Genomic DNA, 25,382 nt, shown 5'->3' on the forward strand with positions numbered 1-25,382 from the left:
ACCTGAGAGACCCCACACATGGCGATAAAAAATCACGGGTCTAACAGTTTTGGTCGTACAGTGTGTGGTGCGCAGCCATACGGCAAAATCAACACATCACACACGAACCGATTTGACTCCCGAGCATTCAGGTCAGACGGGAAATCTCGCAAAATCCTTCGAGATCAAACGTGACTTCAGAGTAAACAATCATGGTGGACGAAGAGGATGCAGTGGCAATAGTTTGTAGTTTGTTTTTAACTGGAAAAAAACGTTATCAAAAGACGCTCACCGGACTTTCTGGTGCGCAATGCCGCCGGCTGTTTTGATTTTGTTTCCCGGTGCTTCCTCGCCGCCTCGTCACCTCGCTTTCTGATTGGCTACACGCCACAGTCCACAGGCTGCGTGCTCGTTTGTCCCCGGGGGACACCACACACAAGGAGAAATCGGGCCAAAAAAATCCAACATGTTGGATATCCCCGATTTGCTGACGTCCTTCCGAGCAGACGAGAGCAGTCTTAACACACCACACATGGCAGGAATATCTGATCAGATTATTTTACGATAATCGGAGCATCCTTAAGATTGTCGGAAGGGGTGAATCGGGGCTAAAATCAGCCTAATTATCCTGCCGTGTGAACCAGGCTTTAGTCATTCTTAAAAAAGGAAGATGTGTTCGTAGTTTTGCCGGCCAGATTCAAAAGTTGAATCTATCAACTAACGTAAGCTCCGCTGTTGGGAAAACGCTCTGGTTGGTTGAAGCGCTGTCCTATTGCGTGCAGAGGGAATTTGAAAGACAGCCGTTTATCCCGCCCCTCGGATTGAGCCGTGTCTATGGTGAGTTGCCAGACCTAACATCTTGATGTAGGTCTGGCTTGCCAGGCTAGACAATCTTACCACACACTTTAACAATAGCCTAACCTTCACTGAAAAAAAAACAAATTTACTTAATTTTTCTTTGGCAAGTTTTTGCACGCATACATTTTTAAATAAATTTCACATATGGAATCAAGTAAACTCTACTTAACTAAGTTAAGTGAAAGTATAAAATAAAATAAAATAAGAAAGTTTAAAGACTTTTCCTAATTTAATGGGCACAACTGGGTAAACATAAAATTAACTTGATGATATGTGTTTCCATTTTCTGTATACATTTTGTAGCATCGGTGTTCTTTGGGGTCAATTTGACCCAAGGCTCATTTTGCTGTGTAAAACATATAAGAAATTTTTTTTTTTTTTTTTTTGTTCACACATTGGTGATTTGACACAAATCACACATTTGTTTTGGATGATATTGAGGTCATTGTAACTTGAGATTTTATGATCTTCAAAAAACTTCCCTCTGCTTTAGGACCCTAACCTAACATTACCATAGGCCTACCCGAAGTATTGCGAGAACCACGGATAGTTCACACGATATAGTGGAGGGGGGAATCATAATTCTCACAAGAAATTAGATACTTCCAGTGCCATTTCTATATTTCCAAGGAAGGGAAAACATAATTCTTGCAAGAACTTTGATATTTTGTGCTGTGGGGGGAGGGGAAAACATAATATAAACTTATATTTGAGCTCTCTCTTTATGCTCTCTCTCAATTGAAAATGACCTCCAAGCAAAGGTTTTCTGTCAATTAGATTTTGGCATAGTTCTTTGAAAGTGACAGTGACAGAGGAGAATGTGTCTGAGATAGTCGATAATGTTGAGGAGGACCCAGATTATGAGGCATCCTCCTCAGAAGAGCATTAGACTCCTAGTGTTGACCCTCATGTTGTCTAGCAGATAAACTACCTTCCAAAAATGAAACGTTATTATGGTCCAACTTGAATGACAGTGTCCAAAATTTGGACAAATTTGAACATTTTGCTGCTTCAATTCCAGAGGTGGACAAAGTACACAACTTCGTTACTTGAGTGAAAGTATAGATACTACTGGTCAAATATTACTCCGTTACAAGTAAAAGTTATAAAGACTGATTTTTACTTAAGTAAAAGTACAGAAGTACTTGTTTTTAAAAGTATCTAAAGTAAAAAGTAAATGTCAATGCATTGTTTTATTATTGTTGCATTGTTGTATGTAATACTTACAGTTTTATGCCTCTGAATCTATGGCTGCCCTCATATCATTATCAAATGTATTTCTAGAACACAGTTCCAGTAGTGGGATTGAATGTGAGATTGAATAAGTGAACTCAATAACGTCCACAATGGTTTCGGACACCCAAATGGCTATTCCCTCAAATAGTGCCCTATTTAAAGTTTTTTGACTTTTAGTATTAATATGTTAGCCTTACTGTTTTCTATAAGCTAGTGTGCACCAAAACAATGACAAAATTCTCATTTAGAAAACCAAACCCAACGTTGAAAATGAAAATCAGGTTGATGTCAGAATCCAACGTCAGATTGACGTTAATCTCCAATGTTGGACAGACGTTCCAAACAAAATCCAACGTCGGATGCTGACGTCAATCCAACGTCGGGTTCAGACGTCAACCCGACTTTCATTTCCAACCAAAATGCAACCTCTGCAACCAAAATCATCCCCTGACTGACGTTACTTCTTTTTTCTCAAGGACCTTGACACAAATGTAGTGGAGTAAAAAGTACGATATTTGTCTTTCAAATGTAGTGAAGTTAAAGTAAAAAGTTTCCGGAGAAAATAATACTCAAGTAAAGTACAGATACTTAAAAAGTGTACTTAAGTACAGTACTCAAGTAAATGTACTTTGTTACTGTCCACCTCTGTTCAGTTGTTATGATGTTGATTCACATTTTTCTAGATTATTGTGCAGAGTGATCAGAGGCATTTTACATATCACAAAACCCCAAATTTCACTGTTTTTGTCCTTGACACCAAATGACCAGCTAACATCATTTTACTAATCATATCATCAGCACATGATTGCAATAAAAGGAAGGAAGAAGTGCTTCCAATCATTGTGTTCTTCTGTTAGCAATGGTTTCCTCCAAAGAAAGACGTGCAGCCATCATCTTTGCATCAAAATGGCCTCACATGTAAGGAAATAGCTGCAAAGAACCATTTACCAGATCATCAAGAGCTTCAAGAATAGAGGTTCGGCTGCAGTGAAGACGGCTTTAGGACGTCCCAGAGTGTCCAGCAAGTGCCAGGACCTTCTCCTCCTGAGGAATCAGCAAGGGAATCGTGTCACCACCAGTGCAGAACTGCTCAATATTGGCAGCAGGAGGGTGTGAGAGCATCTGCACACACAGCGAGGCCAAGACGTTTGGACAATGGCCTGATGTCAAGAAGAGCAGCAAAGAAGCCACTTCTCTCCAATAAAAACATCAAAGATTGACAGAAATTCTGCAGGGAGTACAAGGATTGGACAGCAGAAGACTGGTGCAAAGTTATTGTATCTCATTAGAACATTTGGAAACTCGATTGTCCAGAGAAGAAAAGGTGAACGCTGCCATGAGCCCTGCGTCGTGCCAACAGTGAGGCATCCTGAGACTATCAATGGGAGTGTCAAATTGACCCCAAACCTATCCTTTTTAAAAGAAATTGTATAATATTATAATGTAAAGCTATTAAAACACCAAAACTATATATATTTTATTTTTATTTTATGTCAATCAGTGATATTTAATAGTGATTTGCTAATTTGTCCATAGTTGTGCAATAGGTATTCTGGATGTATAAGGGGCAGGGGCGGGGTTAGGGGGTTGGTGGTGTTTTATTTAAGTAGTCAACAAAGAAACAAAGTACCTGACTTAAACCATTGGAGGAAAAAAAATCACATTCTGGGGGTTCAAATTGAGGGTTAAGGAGGGAAACAATCACTGAATCATCCTTGTTTACTTCAGATTTACTCTTGACTTTCATGCTGAATGTTGAAGTCTGTGTGAGACTCAAGTACGGTCAATCGCAAGATATTGTCAGTCACGAATATAGAAAGACTATATAAACTCAATTAAAGTTGAAAATGATGAGCTAAAGCATATGTTGTCACAACCTATTGATCATAGATAGAATTTTTTTAAGTATTTTTTTTTTTTTATAGTGTATGCAACATCTATCCCCAGCTAGTGTTAGTTCTCACCCCAGTAGTGGAGTAGGTTGTAACGGAACTCTCTTTGTTTGACATGAACTCACATAAGGTTGTGTAGTACACGTCCAAGTAGACAAATGTGTCTACCATGTATTAAATTTTGAGAGATTTAGCAGAAACAACCACTGAGTTAGCAATGCTCAAACAGAAGGTGTAACTTTCCTCCCGGTCTCCCCTGAATCAAGGCTCAACAGCGCTCTCTAGTGGCTGGAGGAGCATCATGCACGATCATAACTTCACGTTTTATGTGTCCAAATACGTTTTTGGTTGACTGTAAATAGGCTTCAGTTTATGTCACACCTGTCAGAAACATTGATTGATAGCCGTGGATGATTTATGCTCTCCTGTCGTGTCGCGTTTGTGTGTGTGCAACAGGCGGTTATTGTCATGTTTCATTCATCGGTTAGAGTTAGTCCTGCGCTTGTGTGAAGCAGCAGAGCTCACTGTGACAGCATTTATTTCAGTACTTTGAGACATCACAACAGTTCCAAACTAGTGAGCTGTAGCTAGACAGCATTAGCTGTGACCCTGTTCTGAAGTGCCTTCAAAAACACCCTCTATTGCTAGCATTTCATTCATCATGCATTGGGAAAACAGTAATGCACTACCAGAAACCCAAGGTCACAGATGAAAAAAATAATCATCCTAAAATATATTATTGTATTTAATTCAGATCTAAAAAGTTTTGTTAAAATATAGTTCAGTCTAATACTATGGCTTTTTATGGACTATTTTACCCAGTATTTGTGTGTCGGTCCTTATATGTAGGCTAGAGAAATCCAAATCAGTTCAGTTGCTTAGATCCCACAGGGAACGTTCTCTGAACTTAAACGAAAATGATATTAACGTTAGAAGAACGTTTGTTCATAACGATGATAGAACCTTGCCAGAACGTTGCACAGGTTCTGTCAAAGTGCTTCTAGTGACGTTAATAGAATGTTCGTTTAAAATGTCTCTGGTATAATGTTCTCAAAAAAACGTTAGCACAAAAACATTATTCAGCTACACATTGTTCATGGAGGGTTTTTTTTTGTTTTTTGTTTTTTTCTGAAATGTTTTAGTTGTACGTTTGTCTAATGTTTTGAAAAGTTAGGCTACTACTCATTTAAGAATGTTTAGAGAATATTCAAATATTCATAGCCTAGCAAGTTTGAAGAATGATAAAATGGAATATTCCCTTGAAATAAATAAACATTAAGACCATTAAGAAATAACATTTTCATAACTTAATGGCAACGTTAGCAAAACGTTCTTTCTTAGCTGGGATGGCAGCTGTCAGGAACTATAGGCATCATCAAGTGCATGAAAGTGAATTACTGAATAATAAGGAAAATTAGTTTGATCTGACCAAATTCTTAATGTGAAACAGTGAAGAGCTCAGATCTCAGACACTTGAGGAGATCAATATAACGTGTTTTTTTTTTTTTTAAAGAAAGAAAGAAAGAGAAAATTTCATGAAGCAACATTCTCTTTGTTCTTTACTTGCAAATCATATATCATTTCATGTGGTGTTTCATCTTTGTGGACGTACACAAACAGACACTATAACTGTATTTCTGCCATTATCCCTTATCTTTGTAGTCCTGGGGTCTTTATATATTTGAGTGAGTTTAACATGTTTTTGAGTTATGGTCCAGTTAAAAAAAGGGCAACATCAGAATCTCTTTAAAGTTTATTTTATATATTATTGCATCATGCAGCAAACCAAGAAAATGCACAAGTATTGTTTTTTTGTTTTGTTTTTTTACTCAAAAACATATATTGCATTTTTTGTATATTATAGTATTTTCAGTTAATGCATTACACACACACACACACACACACACACACACACACATATACTCTGAGAGACTTTCTGTTTGATATTTCACATATAGGCCAATGAAACTGAAACACCTGGTTTTAGATCACATTCATTTATTAATATATTGTACAGACTCCTTTTTTGTGGCCAATAGAGCGTCAATTCATCTTGGGAATGACAGATACAAGTCCTTCACAGCGTCCAGAGGGATTCTGAGCGTTCCTCTTCCAGAACAGTGTCCAGCGATACTGGTGGAGGAAAACGGCAGATCTTGCCAGTTCATTTATCAAGCACAGTCGGGAATACCAAGATAAAGCAGGATTCTCCACACCGTAACACGGATGTGGGAAAGACAGTGAAGGTGGACTCATCAGAGAACAACACCACAGCCCAAGATTTGCACATTGACATTTGGCCTTGGATCCGCAGCTCGATCATGAACATTGACTCTGAGCTCCAGATGAACAGTTCTGGTGGAAACACGAGAGTCGAGGTGTTCATTTAATGAGTAGGGCAGCCTGTGGTTTTATGTTTTTGGGATGTAATCCGGGATAGTACCTGGACATCCCTTTCCGACAGCTTCTTCTTGCATCCAAACAGCAGCATAGTGTCGGCCCAGATCCGGCAAACATCCGGTACGCGTTGAATCCACATGTGCCAGATGTGGCCCGGATCTGTGCCGACACTATATTGCTGTCTGGATTGACAGTTACTCCTCCTTTTGGTCCTGCGTAGACGTAATCTGACATTACACTTGACACGAACTCTCAATACACCACAGACGTGCTGTCCTGCTCACAGATGAGCCAGCGAGACGCACACCAACAATTAATATGTCTCCCTTTATGTTCATATTTCATGTACAGCTGTGCTATTGCTCTGCTAATTCAACCTTCATGTAAAATCAGTGAAACCTCCAACACTATATTATGTTTCAGTTTCATTACCCAACCCCTGTCCTGTCTCCAGATGATGATCCACATTCAGCTCAAGACGCTGCTGCCATCTAGAGGAGGAGTGGAGCGCTGCACATCTGCGCACATCACCATGGCAACCCGGAAGAAGCCAATTGTGTGCATCAATGACCCTGTGATCACAGTGCTATATATAGAATCAGCTGCACTTGTATGATTTACCCACGGCACTGATATTATATTGTTCCACTACACAGAGTTACGTATATTTAAAATGTCAGTATTTATAAAACCTCTTTATATAGGCCATGCATGCAAATTGGTTTGATCCCTAACATTGTATTTCTCGTTTTAGATAAATGTTAGTGTATATATGGATATGCATGGTGTAAAAGGCATGTTTTGCAACTTGTTTACTCATTCTTCTGTTGCTTTTCTTAAATTAAGTTTGGGACGGACAGGTAATTTAGTTAAGTTAAGTTTTAGACATAACATGGGCTATTATTTCATGCGTTTTGCTCTAAGTATCATTTACCCTCCTCTGATGGAAATGATTATATCAATACATCTTACTGACAGCATCGGGTTTATAACAGCTAGTTCAGCCGGCATCTCTCAGTGGAACATGTTTTCTATTAGATTATTTCTGCTTCATCCTGCGCTTTATTTGCATTTGCATTAATTTTCATTATTTATGAGGCTGTGATCCCGCAGAGAGCACACAAGGGTGTTCATTTATCAAAAACAAAAACTCTGACAGCGTGTTAACAATAACTGTTAAAATTAGACAGAATTTATGTCTATTCATTATTCAGATGAATGAAGACAGCACATTTGCTGCACAGAAAACAACTTATTATAAAAGTCTTTATAAGAGGAGACCAGAGGATTCATGTGTCTTTACATTATATATATATATATATATATATATATATATATATATATATATATATATATATATATATATATATATATATATATATTGGCTTAAATCTAGATTTGCACTAGAAAAATAAAATAATAAATGAAGCCCTTTTTCAATATTCAATCAACAGTAAAATTCCATCAAATTGAACTGAATAATCCTTATTCATATTATGAATAACGAATTTTAAAATCTAGAGCTTAATAAAACATTTTGTGTAAATCTTAAACTTGAACTTAAACGTATGAATAAAATGTTTAAATGTATGAATACGAATCACATAAACTAAATGATCCATTCCCTTGTTCCATTAAGATTTATAGTTTTTAAAATGCTTAATTCATAATAAGAATATATGTAAGGATTATTCAATTCAATTTTATGGAATTCTACTATGAAATTAAATGTGTAAATCTTGAAAAAAGGTGTTTTGAGTGTTGCTAACTCTAAGCATGTAAACTGAACGCTGTACATGTGAACACAATCCGTTTTAATAACGTGTAAAAACGTGCATAACTGTAATGAGACTAAGTGGACAGTAGATGGCAGTATGTACATATGAGCAGATCTCATCTGTGTTCACCATCCTCACACTATTTCTCTTAATAACCACCATCACAATATCAGGGCATTTATTCAAGTTTTCATGCACTAAAAGGGATGCTCTGATGTTTCAGCTTGATTTGGTTTGTCAGATTTGCACTAGATTCATTTGCAGCAAAGCAGGATATTAAATGGTTCTTCGACTTCAAAGAAAAGTGTGCTTTTTCTCTGGAATGCTGTAAATCAGAGCTCAGAGGAAGGCGTCCCCGGTGAATAATGCTCTTCCAGTTGAATTCAGCTTCTGTTGTGCTCTTTAATTAATGATGATGTGCGTGTTTGTGCTGTTCGATAGTTCTGGCAGGTTTTCAGTTATAAGCAATCAGCACATTCTCATGAAATATGAACACATTTGCCTTGTTAAAGGTCTGAACTGCAGAGGCTCACTTCACTCCCACTCTCCAAACTGAACCTGAGTGTGTTTGTGATGATTTACTTCAAACTAAATGGTCGTGTTCATAATCGTCTGCTTTCAGCTATACTCATTAAAAGTAGTATTTATTGCATTGCACTGGTGTTGTGCAGTTCACTCTTGACCAAGCTGATTTACAGACGATATGGACCAGCTTCTGTGCAAATGTTCTCTTCCAGAAGGGATATAATTGCCACAAAGTTTTAGTTTCAAAACATGAGATTGTTAGATCTCACAATACTCTGTTTTTGTGGCTTGACGACTTCATCTTTTTCTGTACGCCTAGAACATTTGCAGGTGAACATGAAATCCAGATTTTTCTCTTTTTTTGTACCATCTCCGACCCTCTTTTACTTTGTCTTCCAAAATATACCTGGTTTGAATGACCATATTCCTCATATTTAAGGAGATGCTGTGTACAGATGTGTGTGTGAAGGTGCCTTTTAACGCTTTAATGTTGAAAATGCTAAGATTACAAACTATTGTAAATGGCTTAGATATAACATTTTTGTGGCTGTAGGCTAATTCTTAACTGTTTTAGCTTATAATCGATTTATATAATCAATTTTTTAGCAATTATTTATGTACCTTCTGATGTAACATTTAGGATTTACAGAATGTTTGATTTGTATTCCCTCCTTTTATATTGGCATGCCATTGTAAATTAAAATGTTGTTCTAAAATAAATAAATAATATATATATATATATATATATATATATATATATATATATATATATATATATATATATATATATATATATAGTACCAGTCAAAAGTTTGGAAACATTACTATTTTTAATGTTTTTGAAAGAAGTCTCTTATGCTCATCAAGCCTGCAGTTAAAAAAAACAAAAAAACAAAAAACAGTAATATTATGAAATATTATTACAATTTAAAATAGTGGTTCTCTTTTTTAATATACTTTAAAATGTAATTTATTTTTGTGATGCAAAGCTGAATTTTCATCAGCAAGTACTCCAGTCTTTGGTGTCTTATGATCCTTCAGAAATCATTCTAATATGCTGATTTATGATCAATGTTGGAAACAGTTGTGCTGCTTAATATTTTTTTTATAACCTGAGATACTTTTTTCAGGATTATTTGATGAATAAAAAGTTAAAAAGAACTGTATTTATTTAGAATAGAAATCTTTTGTAACAATATACACTACCGTTCAAAAGTTTGGGAACAATAACTATTTTTTTTTTAAAGAAATAGTACTTTAATTCAACAAGGATGCGTTAAATTGATAAAAGGTGATGGTAACGATTTATATTGTTAGAAATGTTTTTATTTTGAATAAATGCTGTTTTTATGAATAAATGCTGTTAACGTTTTACTCATCAATGAATCCTGAAAAAGTATTCCAAAAAAATATATTAAACAGCACAACTGTTTCCATCATTGATAATAACTGAGTATCAAATCATCATATTAGAATGATTTCTGAAGGATCATAAGACACCAAAGACTAGAGTACTTGCTGATGAAAATTCAGCTTTGCATCACAAAAATAAATTACATTTTAAAATATATTAAAAAAGAGAACCATTATTTTAAATTGTAATAATATTTCATAATATTACTGTTTTTTTTTCTTTTCTTTTTTTTTTTAACTGCAGGCTTGATGAGCATAAGAGACTTCTTTCAAAAACATTAAAAATAGTAATGTTTCCAAACTTTTGACTGGTACTGTATATATATATATATATATATATATATATATATATATATATATATATATATTAAAATAGAACAGGATTTAACCATTAACACACCCATGGACCCCAAATATAAAAGCTAGATTTCCTCAGTAAAATGTTATATTAACATTAGACTACTATGTAATAATTTGCAGATCAGTAGTTAGAAAGTTAGAAGACATCATGGAAATGCTATAAGCTATTTCTTCAATGCTTTAACTTAGTTAGCTTACAAATCGATTTATATAATCAATTGATCAATTATTGATTTATCTTCTGATGTAATCTTTTTTTATTTACATTACGTTTAATTTTTATTCCTAACTGTTCTCCTTTCATCATTTAAGAGAACAAGATATTGCCATCATGCCATGCCATTTTAAATAAGAATGTTGCTAAATAAATGCCTGGTAAAATGAAATACAATAAAGTAAAATAAAATAAAATAAACATACGTAGTATTTAATAGTATATTAACCTTTTAAAAGGTGGACCCCCATGGACCCCCAATAAAAAACGCTAGATTTCCTCAGTAACATTTTATATTTACATTAGACTATTATGTTATTCTTTGCAGCAGTAGTTAGAAAGTTAGAAGACGTCATGAAAATGTAAAAAAAAAAAAAAAAAAAAAAACAAACAAACAACAAAAAAAAACCTTCCTCGTTTTCTATTCTCCACAGACCCCCAGTGTTAGTGAGTGGGTCTCGTGAAAGATGATCTGCCGGTAGATGGTCGGTGCGGCGCTGACATGCGCAGTGAGAGCAGCAGATGATGCTCTGCTCTGTGTGTGTGTGTGTGTGTGTGTGTGTGTGTCCGCTGATTTCATCTCTCACACACGCGTTCTTCTCCTCCATCCTCCTGGATCTTCCTCCGGAGCGGCAGCGCGGTTTTACGGTACGTGAGTGTGTTTGTGTGTTTGTGTATGTAAATAAAGGCGTTTACAGCAGCGCGCGCTGGACGCGTCTCAAAGCCGCCGATGCGCGTGCAGCATCTGGAGATAATAAACACAGCGGTGTGCATGAAGCGTTTATGGTCATCATCTTAGGCAGTTCCTAGCAAGCAACGGGTTTGGGCTTCATCATGGATATGTTCCTAATCAGCAGCATTAATTAGGCATTAACATCATTGACGAGTTGGACATGAAGTGTGAAGCATTTTTGAGCATCATCACAGACGTTTTCCAAGTCAGCAGCGGCTGTTGGCATCTTATGTGTGTATAAGACATTTTTGGTCAACATCATAGACGCTTCCAAGTCAGCAATATTTTTGGCCATCATATAGAGTTATGACTTTGCGTCTAAGATGCAGTTCACTGGGTCTTGAGACACACAGCCAGTGTCAGACAGCCTGTTGCAGGATCCTCGTGTGACTAACATGATGTATAAAACATGTTGATGTCTGGAGAAGCTGTCTATCTATCACAACATTTTGTTAATGTCATTGTCAACATTGTTTTATAGTAAATTCAGCTGATACGTAGATGATGTATAGTAGTCTATTGTACAGTATATGTATTGTACAGTAATTGTTTACTGTATTTTATTTTGCATCACCAATTTCTGAGTGAAACAATAACTTAGTTGTACAGATTATACTATAGACTGTTTTGTTTATTTGGTTTGTATTGGTTGTACCATGAGAAGTGGGTGTTTTGGAGTCGACGATTGGAGGGAGGAGTTAAAAAGTAAGAAGTAGAGTAGGGGCTAAAGGCAAACCTTACGAAAAATGTAAAAAAAAAATGTTTGTATTGAACATTGATGGAGCAACAGATTTTTTGTGAAAATACATTTTGTTTAACAATCTTATAAATGTATAATTTGGGCCTTTTACCCCACACACGGGGTCAAACCAGCATTATGTGTATACACACATAAATATATTATATACAATAATTTCAATAATAATAAGTTAATACTTGTTCAAAACAATCACTTTAGCTAAGTTTGTACTATTTTCTGTTTATGTTGATGAATAAAATAATTAATTTTTTGTTCAATAAATACAGTCATTAAAATGTTCATTTTAAAAATAAAGATTCTGAAAGCATTGAAGGAGATCCCATAATCATTTAATAGAGATTTACAGTAGTAACAAAAAATTACATTTTAGAATATATGATTAATGTCATATTTTTAACCATGATGGTTTCATTATAAATATGGTGATTATCTCTAAGGTGGACACTCAACTTAATATATGATATTTACCATCTGAATCTAACCATGTCAACAAATGTAAAAGTCAGCCAGTTATTTATTATGATGTTAATTATCGTGACTTTTCCACAGACAGTAACGCCTTTTACCCCAAATACCATACTTTTGCATATTCTGTTAGCTTGAACAAAACTGAAAATCATTAAGAAGACCGTTGTCTCCAAATATAGTCAATCAATTTAGCGATTCTCGTTTGCTACATAAATCTACAGCATTTTTAAAAACATTAAATATTAGATCAAATTAGCGCAGAATCAACCGAGATCGCATCAAGAATCAGCCAAATTTCCACGTGCATCTTGAAAAGCGGATGTTTTGGAAAGTGCTATGGCACGTTTTTGTGCCATCTAGTAATTTAGAGGAAAATAAAATCAAAGGTGCCTTTTACCCTGGTGCGCCTTTAGCCTTGTGATTTACTTGTGATGTTAAACAAAAAGAAAAGTATTTTCAGATTAAAAATAAGGACAAGGACATGTGGAGAGTAAATAGGGTTGAAATACACCTGGTTTGAACCTGCAAATTGCTCTTCTGAGGATTATTGTATAAAACAGATGCTATGTTTTATAACATGTGAAGTTAAATGAGCTTTGTACTAGTTTAATACAATATCTGTCTTTGGCTGAACCGTTATTGACTATATTGCCTGTCATCTGCAGTGTGAGACCAGACCCTCACTTATGCGTCTCAAGATGGTAGTTTCATTTCAGTTTAACATGTCCAATGTGAAAAGCTAATGAGTTTTGTTTAATGCAGTCAGTCATAGAATGGAAAGGAACTTTGAGAGTCCAGACAACTAATGAATAAACTGATGATCTCTACAGAAGTGTATTTAGGAAGTGTATTTTCCAGAGGAGCCGTACTGAATATTAAACGCATAGTTTATTTGGGAGTCGAGAAGTTCTCAAGCGCACGAATGGATGAGTCCGTAATGCATCTGAATCTGCATGGAGATGCAGTTTCCTGCAGAATGTGAGCTGTTTACTCTTTAGTAATCTTGTTTGGAATCATAAAAGTCTTCATTAGTTTCCTAATGTCTCCCATAGGTTCAGTAAAATAAGTACAGACTTGTAAAATAATTTGCAGTGAGATGTGAGTGTGTGTTTTGAGCAGCGCAGCTTTAGAGTTTCAATGTGGGATCTGCATCTTGAATACTGTCTCTCAATGTTTAAAGGAACACTCCACCGTTCTTTTATATTAAACTATGTTATTCCCTTAACTAAGACGAGTTGATACATACCTCTCTCGTCTCAGTGCGTGCACTCAATCGCTCTGGCGCGCGGCAACACTTTGATAGCACTTAGCTTAGCCCAGTTCATTCATTAGGATCCAAACAGAGATGAAGCTAGAAGCGACCAAACACCTCCACGTTTTCCCTATTTAAATACAGCTAGTTACACGACCAAGTATGGTGACACAAAATAAAACGTGGTGCTTTTCTAAGCGGGTAAAAAGGATAACTATAATGTATGGCGGAATAGCACTTGAAGTTGGAAGCACTTCGACTCGGCGCAGTAAAAAGTCACGTTGGTTCTAATGACAGAAGTGAGAGGGAGAGGATTTTTCAGGAGTGACTTTTTACTGCGCTGAGTCGAAGTGCTTCCAACTTCAAGTGCTATTCCGCCATACATTATAGTTATCCTTTTTACCCGCTTAGATAAGCGCCATGTTTTATTTAGTCTCAACATACTTGGTCGTGTAACTACTTGTGTAACTGTATTTAAATAGGGAAAACATGGAGGTGTTTGGTCGCTTCTAGCTTCATCTCTGTTTGGATCCTTATGAATGAACTGGGCTAAGCTAAGTGCTATCAAAGTGTCGCCGCGTATCCAATATAACAAATAATAAACATAATATGATGAATGCCAGTCTGTCAGTCAAGTCCAAACTAAGCAAGAGGCAACACATGGCAACGCGTTATGGCAGTGAAGTCTCATATCTGACGGCAGATACAAAATAAACAGTATTTTCAAGTGATTCATTACAAAAGAGCGTATCAAATCTGCTAAACACGGAATTGGGGTTCAGGATAGCCGAGACCGAGTAGATAAAAAAAAAGCTTAATCGGCCCCAATATACTGCTTCTTAAGTTCGGATTGGGACATCCCTAATAAAAGCACCTTTTGCAAATAAAATGCAAGTGTTTTATCGGACACACCAAGCCGACGTCAAAGAACCAGTGCCAACGAAAGCTGAGTGTGTTATCGGCTGCGTCTCGGCCTAAAAGCTGCGCTTGAACACACCAGAAGGACTAAAGGCGACTAGAATGTACGTTCTGTGTAAATAAATATCTGTCTATATCAGCAGGTATAGTCTATTTTGTCATTCAAAAAGGGAGACTGCAGATATACAAACCGTAAACGAAGTAGCGCTTGCTTACCATTTTGAATATCAATCATGTTATTATTTAAATATTCATGCATTCGAATGCTCAGGTAAGACGACGGAAAATCATCACAGCCTGTTTATGTCTGTACCGTCTTGACTTCTTTGCTCGCTCTTATCACTTTCACTTATATTCGTGCACTGACTCGTTCACCCAGCTGAACAGCCACTCAGAGTTCTCTCTCACCGACGGCCCAAACGCTGATTCAATGCTAAATCGGCCCAAAAAAAACCCCAGGCGGCATCCGACTAGAGCCAACGTGCTGAACACACCGGATAAACCGTCGGCTTGGTGTCTCCCGCCCTTAATACCATTAAATACGAAGTGTCTGTATAATATGTGTTGTAGGGCTTGTTTTATGGAAAGCTTGGTAATATTGGTAATCCGGCCAATAAGAGACTATTACCTTAAACTCGTCCTCTTTATTATACAAATGTGTCATTAAAAATGTCTACAAATTTATTAAACTTAAAAAAAACAAACATATTCTGATCATCACTAGCTGCGAACCATTGAAATTGCTAAATGTTTCTTGAAAGTTACGAAAACTCGTTTAGTGAAATCACGCGACTTTCTCAGTTTGACAGCTGTGAATCACTGGTTCGAAATGAATGATTCGAAAATGTTTCGAAAGCGGCCAACGCATTAGTAATATTCATTCATTTGCTTAATTTTAAATCATTGAGTTCTGCTTCAAATGCAATTATTAAAGGAGAACTCCGGTCAATTTTAACATTGAGCTCATTTTTTTGTAAATTTGGAGTGCTGTCAATACAGAGAACAACGACAAAAATCAGTGTTGCCTACACCGTGTTATCCTCTTTTTAAAATTTGCACCCTGTTGACTTCAATGGGGCAAGTTTTAAACCTGCTTTTAGCCTCTTAACATCCTTGATGTGTCATTACAAGTGCACAGGTCATGTGAGTGATTCCTTCAGAGTGAACACGGGTGAGTCTGACTGCAGTAGATGTGAAAGATATGAATAAAAATTATGTTTATTCAGCCAGCGCACATACCTGTATTTACATCCTGTTTTCGGTCAAAGTCCATAGTAATCGATTGTCGAGTTCACGCGCATTGGTTTAGTACCTATGATCATGCTCGTGAACTCGACAATCGATTACTCTGGACTTCGACCGAAAACAGGATGTAAATACAGGTATTTGCGCTGGCTGAATAAACATCATTTTTATTCATATCTTTCACATCTACTGCAGTCAGATTCACCCGTGTTCACTCTGAAGGAATCACTCACATGACCTGTGCACTTGTAATGACACATCAAGGATGTTAAGAGGCTAAAAGCAGGTTTAAAACTTGCCCCATTGAAGTCAACAGGGTGCAAATTTTAAAAACAGGATAACACGGTGTAGGCAACACCGATTTTTGTCGTTGTTCTCTGTATTGACAGCACTCCAAATGTACAAAAAAATTAGCTCAATGTTAAAATTGACCGGAGTTCTCCTTTAAACACATAAATGAGTATTTATTTACTGATATGTTGTGTACAGTATTAATTGACATTCAGTAATTTCCACAGATGTTGTTTGTGCAGAGCCACATGCATATGATGCATTTACACTTCTCTTAACTGCATTAACACTGTTGTGTGAGTGTGTGTGTGTGGCCGTTTTCCCCTCGGCCAGTCTAACACACCTGTCTGTCATCATTTGAGCGTAATGGCTCCATTAAACAGCAGTGGCGATGGTTAACGGTAATGGAACATTCTGGATGGAGCTCGAGATGTGGGCTTTGTGCTGTATGTTGTAGTCTCAGATTGATTGTCTTTTATTCAGACCATTTTGTGCACCACACTCTGCTCTGGCTAACCTGTTATTTGTTTTATTTGCTGTTGGGTCTGGCTCATATTTTATAGATTTTCATGGCGAGTTCACATGTGCAATTTACATCATGCTGCTGGCTCAGTCAGGTGGTGTGAGTATTTGTCTCCAAAAGATGTCTGTCATGATTCTGTGTGGAGCAGGCCTTGGGGGAACGAATTTAAAGGGTGACTCTCGCCAAAATGCAACCTAGGGTCTTTTTGTGAATCTACCCTAGGCAAACTTTCGTTTAAAAGCATAATTAGAATGGAAACGCCACTTTTAATGCAACGTAACAGGGAGGAGAGTAAAGATGGAAAGCTCCTAAAGCTTAGTTCCATATAAATTCACGGATAATTTGTTGTTTTGTCGTTAGTGAAAATCAATATTGACCTTGTATTTGAAAAAGGATCCTCATATAAGAAGCAATACTAAAATTAGTAAAATTCAGTTCATTCGCATTCGGAGATCGACTATTTTTGACTGTCAAAATGCGGGCGGACACAGAGACAGTGAGTTGTTCAAAATCTTTCTCTTTAGTAAACTCTGTGAACACAAACACTGTTCTCAATGCTGGAGTTCATGTGTAGAGCCCCTGGTGATACTGAGAGCAAAGTTTCATGTTGTGTCGAGCCGCATTAGTGTTTTAAAAATAGTGATTTTTGATGCTATCATAGAAGTGCTCCATTCACTCCCATTCACAAGGCAATTTGACCGAAAACGAAAATACGGTCAAACTTAAAAGTGGCGTTTCTATTCTGATTATGCTTTTAAACGAAAGTTTGCCTCGGGTAGATTAACAAAAAGACCCTAGGTTGCATTTTGGTGAGAGTTACGCTTTAAGAATATAAACGGGCTGTGCTTGTGCAGGGAAACCCCTCCAGGTCACAGGACAGAGGACGAGAGCGAGCTGAGCGAGTGTGTTTTCTGCTGCGGAGGCATCAGGAGAACGAGATGAGGAGTTTGAGTCATGCTGATGAAGAGTCTGAGCAGAAACGGCACATACTCGCTGTGCTTGCATCATCATTTGACTTTCTTTCCTAAGTTTTATAGATATTATGAAGAATTTGAAGCTCTTTTTCCATGCAATACCAACAATGAATGGGGACTGAGGCTTTCAAAATTCTTAAAGTCCCCCTGTAGTCAATCATTTTATCACTTAAAACTTATCTTTGATCACCAAAATTACATATTTAAATGTTTTTTCCTTGGAAAAAAAATTCTTCATGCCTTAAATTATCTTGAATGTAACTCGACACCCTTGCCTCATTTAGTATTCGCGGTTCTATGAATATGCAAATGAGCCCCGCCTCCACTCACTCACTCAGCTCAGAGATCCACTGGTTGACGATCACACGTTGATCTGATTGGTTACAAGGTAGTTTGTGACGTCAGAAACACCAGCGATTTCAAAGCGTGTTTTTGAGACTGTCTTTGGTTCACTGCAGTTTTAAGGTGGAAATACTCAGCAATGCTGTCGACTTATGAATTTACTCATGGTTTGTCTTAAAGCATATTAAAAACACCACATAGACATATAAACAAGATTAAAAGCTGGATTTTCACCACAGGGGGACTTTAAGTAGCCCGTACAACTTGTGCACTGTATTTCAAGTTTCCTGAAGTCATAAGATCAAACAAAGTCATACAAGCTAAGAACTTTGAGTGACTGCGCAAATTGTGAATGAATTTTTTTTTTTTTAAATCAAATCTTTTCAATGAATCTGTTGATTCAGTTCACAACTCTGATTAAACATATTTTACTGCATATTTTACAGTTTTTAATGTAAGAAAAAGCAAAGAAACATTTTTGAAAAGTATCACCTGATTACATTTTATAATTTTTGTCTTGTATTATTTGTAAATTTCTTTATTTAGTTAATTGTACATAATTGCACATACTTTGTTCTTTGTTATCTACTTAGTTCTCACCATGAGGCTGAGATGGTGTTCAAATAAAATAAAATAAATCACAGTCAGTGTTATCTTAGTATAATTAATATAGTATTAAAGTATTTATTCATAATTTTAATATTTTATATTTTCCATTTTATGTTAAATTTAGTTTGTTTTAGTAATTTTGTTGTGTTTGAAAAAAAAAATTGTTTTGAGTTTTTGATTAGTTATTTTCAGTTTTACAAAAAAATTAGAAATGTTGCCTTTGCAAATAACTGCAAATAAAAATTTGAATGAATAGAAATGTTTTTCAATAGTTTTAGTTAACAATAATAAAGCTGCTCTGAGGAACAACTTACATTTCATCTTACTACTATGGCTTCAGTATGTAGCGCATTTTTTATGAACATTTCCTGATTTTTTTTATGGTGCTTTTAGGTCCTTTTTGAAGCGTGAATGCATCACTCCCCATTCATTGTAATTGCACGGAAAACAGCGGCCAGAAAAACACTTCGAAATGCTTCTTTTGTGCTCCACAGAAGAAAATCACATGGTTTTTGAGCAGCATGATGACAGAACTTTTATTTCTGAATGGACTATTCCTTTCAAAATTCAAGCCCTAATGCAAAAAGCCACGGCAGTCAAAAATCGCTTTACAGCATCCTACAAAAAAGGGTTGAAAAAAAAAGTGGTCATGAATTGAGAAATCAAATTTTTCTTGAACTTTTGACATGTAAGAGGCCATTGTACTAGAAAAAATATCATACATTTAAATTTCAGAGCTCAAAATGTCCTCGTTAGTCCAAAAACAGCTTTTATATAAACCAAGCTCAGAAAACGACTCGTTTCAGATTTTGTCGCATTATTATTTCATAGTGCAGAAGATCGACGACTACATCATCACTGACTCTTTAGCCCCGCCCACCAGTTCACACACGTATTGTAGTAGTAAATACGAGACTAACACACGATTACTCCAGCATCAAAACCATAGAGACACCTCTGAGGGTTACAAGTCGTTTTGTTGGCAAATTTAAACCTATGTAATGAGATATCGGACAATTTCCAGACAATTCCACGTGTGTAATGGCGGGGACGTTGAAAATTATTTAAATATGCAAAACTTTTACCCAATCGTATCAGTAGGCGTTTACTTCCAAGTCTTGAATGCCCATCAAAACACAGTGTTCGCAAACAGGATAAAAAAATATCTTATTACTTCTAAATTAGGATGTTTTTGATGTAAATATCTTGATAGCATTATACGTGCACCTCAGAGAACATTATCAAATAAGATAAAAATGCAGTTCATGACCCCTTTAAACAGCAACTGAGAGATTTGTTGACATCACCAGAGTGACATTTCTTTGTGAGCACGTGCAGGTGTGTGTGTGTGTGTGCATGTCTGCATAAGTCCATGGACCTGTGTTTGCGTCTGCGAGTGATGTTAAAGCGGTGTGCACACACACATTAGTGAAGAGTGAAGGTCAAGGAAAGGACCTTATATGAGCTCCGCTGACATTTGCCTGGTATTTTTGATTCACTGACGTCTTGTGATAGATCTTGTTCTGGACGCTCCGAGCGAACGCAGGTGATTATAGATGACCCGTTCGCTCTTTTGATGTTTGTGGAGGAATTCTGACGGTGTTTCATCAGGGGGATTGGATATTAGAGGCCTGTGGCGATGCTTGGCGTATGCTAATGTTGCATATATTAATAATGCAATTTCACATGTCATCGTGTGATGTGCTGTCTGTGGCATCAAATGCATTGCTCTTCGTCTGTAACCTGCTGACTCTGCTCACTAAAATGCAGAGCTTTGCTTCATGTACAGTCACTGTTCCAGGATCAGTGGGTAAGAGAAACTGCCATCTGTCTGTCTAGTGAGCATACTGATCATCCCGAGTGTCTGAACTCTCAGATAAAGAGCTGTTAGATTTCGGCTGCTCATCTGTTTCGGTGTATTGAGGGTCCAAAGTTAACTTTGTTCTCGCTCCTACTAAAGGCTGATGAAAAATCACCAACCACAAATTTTGATTTTGTTCCCAATTTATTAGTTTTGGTGGCTTAACGTGAAGAATAGACTTCTGAATAAATCTGATGAATAAAGAATATGATATTTTTGTTCACTGAGGTAGAAGTAATGAAGACCCTTGAATCTTCTTTGATAGGTCTGTGTCTTTGATTTGAGTCGTGCACGTCTCTTGCATTAGTCAGACTCTGAGACACACTATTGTTCTTACAATTCAATTTTATAATGTTGCAAATCCTTATGGAGTTACTAGGATTGGTGAAAATGCAGTTTGGGATTTAGCAAATATTGATTTTGGACCTTGGTTGGACAACAAAGAGTTCTGAAGTTAAATCAGTTTGATTATTGAAAAAGCACATGTCGACCCAAATCAATTAAATATTTAATTTACACATGCAAAACGAAAGCTGCAGAGAATCGTTTTGGAAGTCAAGTCAAGTCACCTTCATTTATATAGCGCTTTTAACAATTTAGATTGTTTCAAAGCAGCTTTACAGAGATAATAGGAAATTACAGTAACAGAGATTGTTTAGGCTTTACAGCAGCTCTAGAATAAAGTTATTGTCCAGCTAAAGTTAGTTTTGATTGATTGATTCACTTCCGTTGTGAAGATCATTAGTTATTAACTCAAGGGCCGCTAACACGACACCGTTCTAACAGAAAACACTCAACGCGCTCCGGCTCGCTGGAATTGAATCATATTCCCCTGAATCAAATTGAATCACAAAGTACACTGTAAAAAAATAAAAAATAATTCGACGTTAAAACAAGATGGGGTACGTTTTACTAGAAAATACAATTTTAGCCTTTATACTTTAAAATTTCACATTGAAATCATTAGCTGCACGATTCATCGTCAAAAGATCATGATCTCAATTCAAACACCCATGTGATCTCAATGCTAAATGACAATGATTCACCTGTGTCTATAACCATAGTAACTTGACGCTTCAAATAACGAGTGTATCATCGTTACACCAGTAGGTGGCGACAAGCGAATGTTAAAAAATGTATTTGAACAGAGAGAGCCATCAACACCGTCACGGCTTAAATAGCAGGAACTCTCATGACGTCACTTCACTTCCGCGGTGCAGGGAAAATCCCTTCTCAAAACTCCACCTACGAACTCAAAAGAAATAAATCACACACACTAACGGTTCAATATTATACCCACACGTAACACTGGGGGCTCGTCCGGGAATCATTCATTCAAGAGATTCGTTCAAAAACGCTGATTCATCCAGTAATGAAACAAGTGAAGTATTTATGAGTGAGTCATTGAATCATTAATTCATTCAGATTAATTAAACATTTTAAATAAACTGAAGCAATTAACATTTTGTCCGAACCTCTAGTATATTACATGTTATTTTGTTTAGTTGTCTGCTCAGAATCGTTGGAGAATCGTGATCTCTTGTTTAAACAAGATTCTCAAATTACGCAAAGTCGTACAGCTCTAGTTACTTGCCATTTCTGAGGGAAAATAGTTTCAAAGTTAATCCTACACCAAAATGTTTTTGTATTGCACCTAAACATTCACCTCAAAGTCACATTGTGATGCATAAAAATGCATTGCACACAGAGTGTCATGCTTGATCCATACAAGACATGATCATTAATAACAATTATGAAGGCTCTGAATATGCGGGACACAATAATTAACATGATTAACCTACTCAAACCCTCAGGAATCGAGATGTAAGAGCCCTGAGTGAGATCTCCATGTTTTCATGTTGATTATGGGACCTTTGCTTAACATTTACACTTTGAATTACAGGTCTTATGTTTTAATTCTGATTAATTCTGTCATTAAATGACCTGTTTAAATAGCCAACTTTGAGTCACACAGCTGGTAAAAAGCATATCAAATCACATTGAAAATACCAATGTGTTTATTTTAACTAAAAATGTATTGCAAATTTCACATTGTTTATTTCAGTAATGATCATTACATTACCAGTAGACACAAATAAATGTAACAATACACAACTGAGCTGGACGATAACATCACGGTTTTCTCCAGAATGGCTATATATATATATATATATATAAATTAACTACATTAATAACTTTTTTACAACAAAAATGAAACATCACTGAACTTACTGTAGCTGGACTATGCAATATTTTCTTCTGGAAACAAACTTTGTTGCATTATTTTCCTGTTATCTCTGTAAAGCTGCTTTGAAACAATCTGTGTTGTAAAAAGCGCTATATAAATAAAGGTGACTTGACAGCTTTTTTCCATATTGAAAAATATACAGTAAGTTCAAATTCCTCTTAAGGTTTGATTTGTGAACATCATACCATAAGTAAAGCTCTGTCTTTTCTTTTTCTTCCCAGAGGCCCTTTTCCTTTTGTCCAATAATCAGCCATTTTTCCCACTTAACCACAGCATTAATCTGGTGTACAGTATAGCTAATGTTTGGTCATGTTTCTCCTGTTCCACCACGCGAGTTTCTCCCCCGCACACTTTGGTTTCTATGGAGTTAGAACAGACGCTTTCCTCGTCGCCACAGCAACAGGTTTTGATCAAGTGGAAATGGTTTGTTGTTGAATCCAAGCGGAATGTTCGAACATTCCATGACGCACGAATGCTACATTTTCCATATTCAGTTGTTTGTCTGAGTCTTTACATGGTCTCGAATCTCACGTCACGTGCAGCAAATGATCAGTTTCCCTCGTAATGGTGTTCATGTGAAGCTGAGCTTAATGAATGTGATGCTGTCAAATGTTACACGCTCCATTTCTAGACACTTTTCTCTCTTTAATTGGCAGAGAAATGTCACTTGACCCCTTTTTATAGACGTTGAAAGGAAAGGACAGGGCTTACAGCAAGGCGGCTGCGTTACGGGTTATTTCCTCTTTCTGTCCCAGTTTATCAGTGATGATGTGATGTGTATTTATGAGAACATTAAGAGATGATTTAATAGCATCTTTGATGTAACTTCAGCAACAAAAAAATATGATTTAAAACTGTGAATTTGCATCGTCACTTTAAAAATGTTCTTATAATAAACTTTTTATTATTATATAGTATACACTCATATTGCACTGCACACCCAAATAATTTGGCAAAACTAAAACAAATTGAGGTTATCAGTTACATAAATATTTTAAGTTAAGAAATTCAAAGTTTAAAGGGGTGGTTGATTATGATTTGACTTTTCTAACTTTAGTTAGTGTGTAATGTTGCTGTTTGAGCATAAACAACATCTGCAAAGTTACAACGCTCAAAGTTCAAAGCAAAGGGAGATATTTGCTTTTAAAGAAATCTTTTTTTAAGGACTACAACAAACGGCTGGTAGAGACTACACCACATTCCTCCCGGGTTAGTAACATCACCAACCCTAGAATTTACATAAACCCCGCCCCCTCAACACGATTTATAGATTATCAAGACAGAATATGCTAATCAATGACTAGAAGATAACTACACATAAGCTACATAAATTCATTAACTAACCATTCAGAAATGTCCTGTTGCTTCTACATGTTGTCACTTCTTCTTGAGTCTCTCCATCTTTGTCTGACTCCGGTTTGAACATAAAAGGCTAAAAGTTTTTGAAATTTCCAGTGCATGTCTGTGTGAGATAAAAGGACACAAGCTGTTGAAGCTCCGCCCCCTGTGCCAGGAGCAGCAGCTCATTTGCATTTAAAGGGACAGACACAAAACGGTGCATTTTTGCTCACCCTCAAACATTTACAATTTTAACATGCTGTATAAAAATATCTGTTGGGTATTTTGAGCTAAAACTTCACATACACATTCTGGGGACAACATAGACTTATTTTACATATTGTGAAAAGGGCATTACACCACCCCTTTAAGTAAGCAGAACTGGCAGATTTTTATTTTGCACTCATATTTTAATTGCTCTTAACTAATTCATTAAGCTAATTCATTAAACTTAAAATTAGCATGTAATCTCAACTTATTTTTAGCAGTGGAAACTTGGCTAGCTTTAACTAGCTGAAAACACAAAAACGCATGTGATTTTACACACTTATTGATTCTCTGTGTGATTTGGCAGATCAGTCTTAGATCAGCACCGGTGTTTGTCATTTTGTTGTCATCATCATCATCATCATCATCATCATCATCATCACACGCGAGTGAGTGACATTTGGACGAGGCTGTTTCGCGTGACTGAGCTCATGTAATTACTGTGGAGTGGCGACACCTGTTCCTGAGAACATCGCTGTGTGTTTGCTAATCTCTGAGCCCAGCGTGCATCTGAGGAAGAAGAAGAAGAAGATTCATTTTACAGACCCAAAAAACTTGCAGCACAACTTCAGGGTTTTGCACTGTTCAGAATTGAATTGAGATTGCCTTTTAAATTCCCATTCAGTTCCTGAATTATATCTAAGGTAGCAAACAGAATACAGAAATGCTATTTACATTTAAGGTAGTATATACCATTTAAAAGTTTGGGGTCGGTAAATGTTTTTTAAATGTTTTTGAAAGAAGTTTCACCGAGGCTTTATTCATTTGATCAAAAACGGTAATATTTATATTAATGTAATTATATATTAATTTAGGCCTAATGAATATTAATTTATTATATATAGTTCACAGTAGTTATTAACACATTGTGAAATATGTTTCCTATGTGAATGTATTT

At 36.3% G+C, this 25,382-nt stretch overlaps 1 protein-coding gene across 2 annotated transcripts in view; it reads left to right on the forward strand.

Moving 5' to 3' along the window:
• The window catches only part of fut8b (fucosyltransferase 8b (alpha (1,6) fucosyltransferase)), a 120,970-nt gene that overhangs the window by 15,835 nt on the left and 79,753 nt on the right, over positions 1-25,382 (forward strand). Inside the window, exon 1 of one of the 2 annotated variants that reach the window (XM_079888843.1) lies at positions 11,121-11,303. The exons of the other annotated variant lie outside the window; for it this stretch is intronic. The gene's annotated coding sequence lies outside the window, so the exon portion shown is untranslated. Of the gene's footprint in view, positions 1-11,120; positions 11,304-25,382 lie in introns of those variants that run through there. 2 annotated transcript variants of the gene reach the window in all.

Source organism: Squalius cephalus, assembly GCF_949319135.1.
Source record: "Squalius cephalus genome assembly, chromosome: 12".
Classification (NCBI taxonomy): Eukaryota; Metazoa; Chordata; class Actinopteri; order Cypriniformes; family Leuciscidae; genus Squalius; species Squalius cephalus.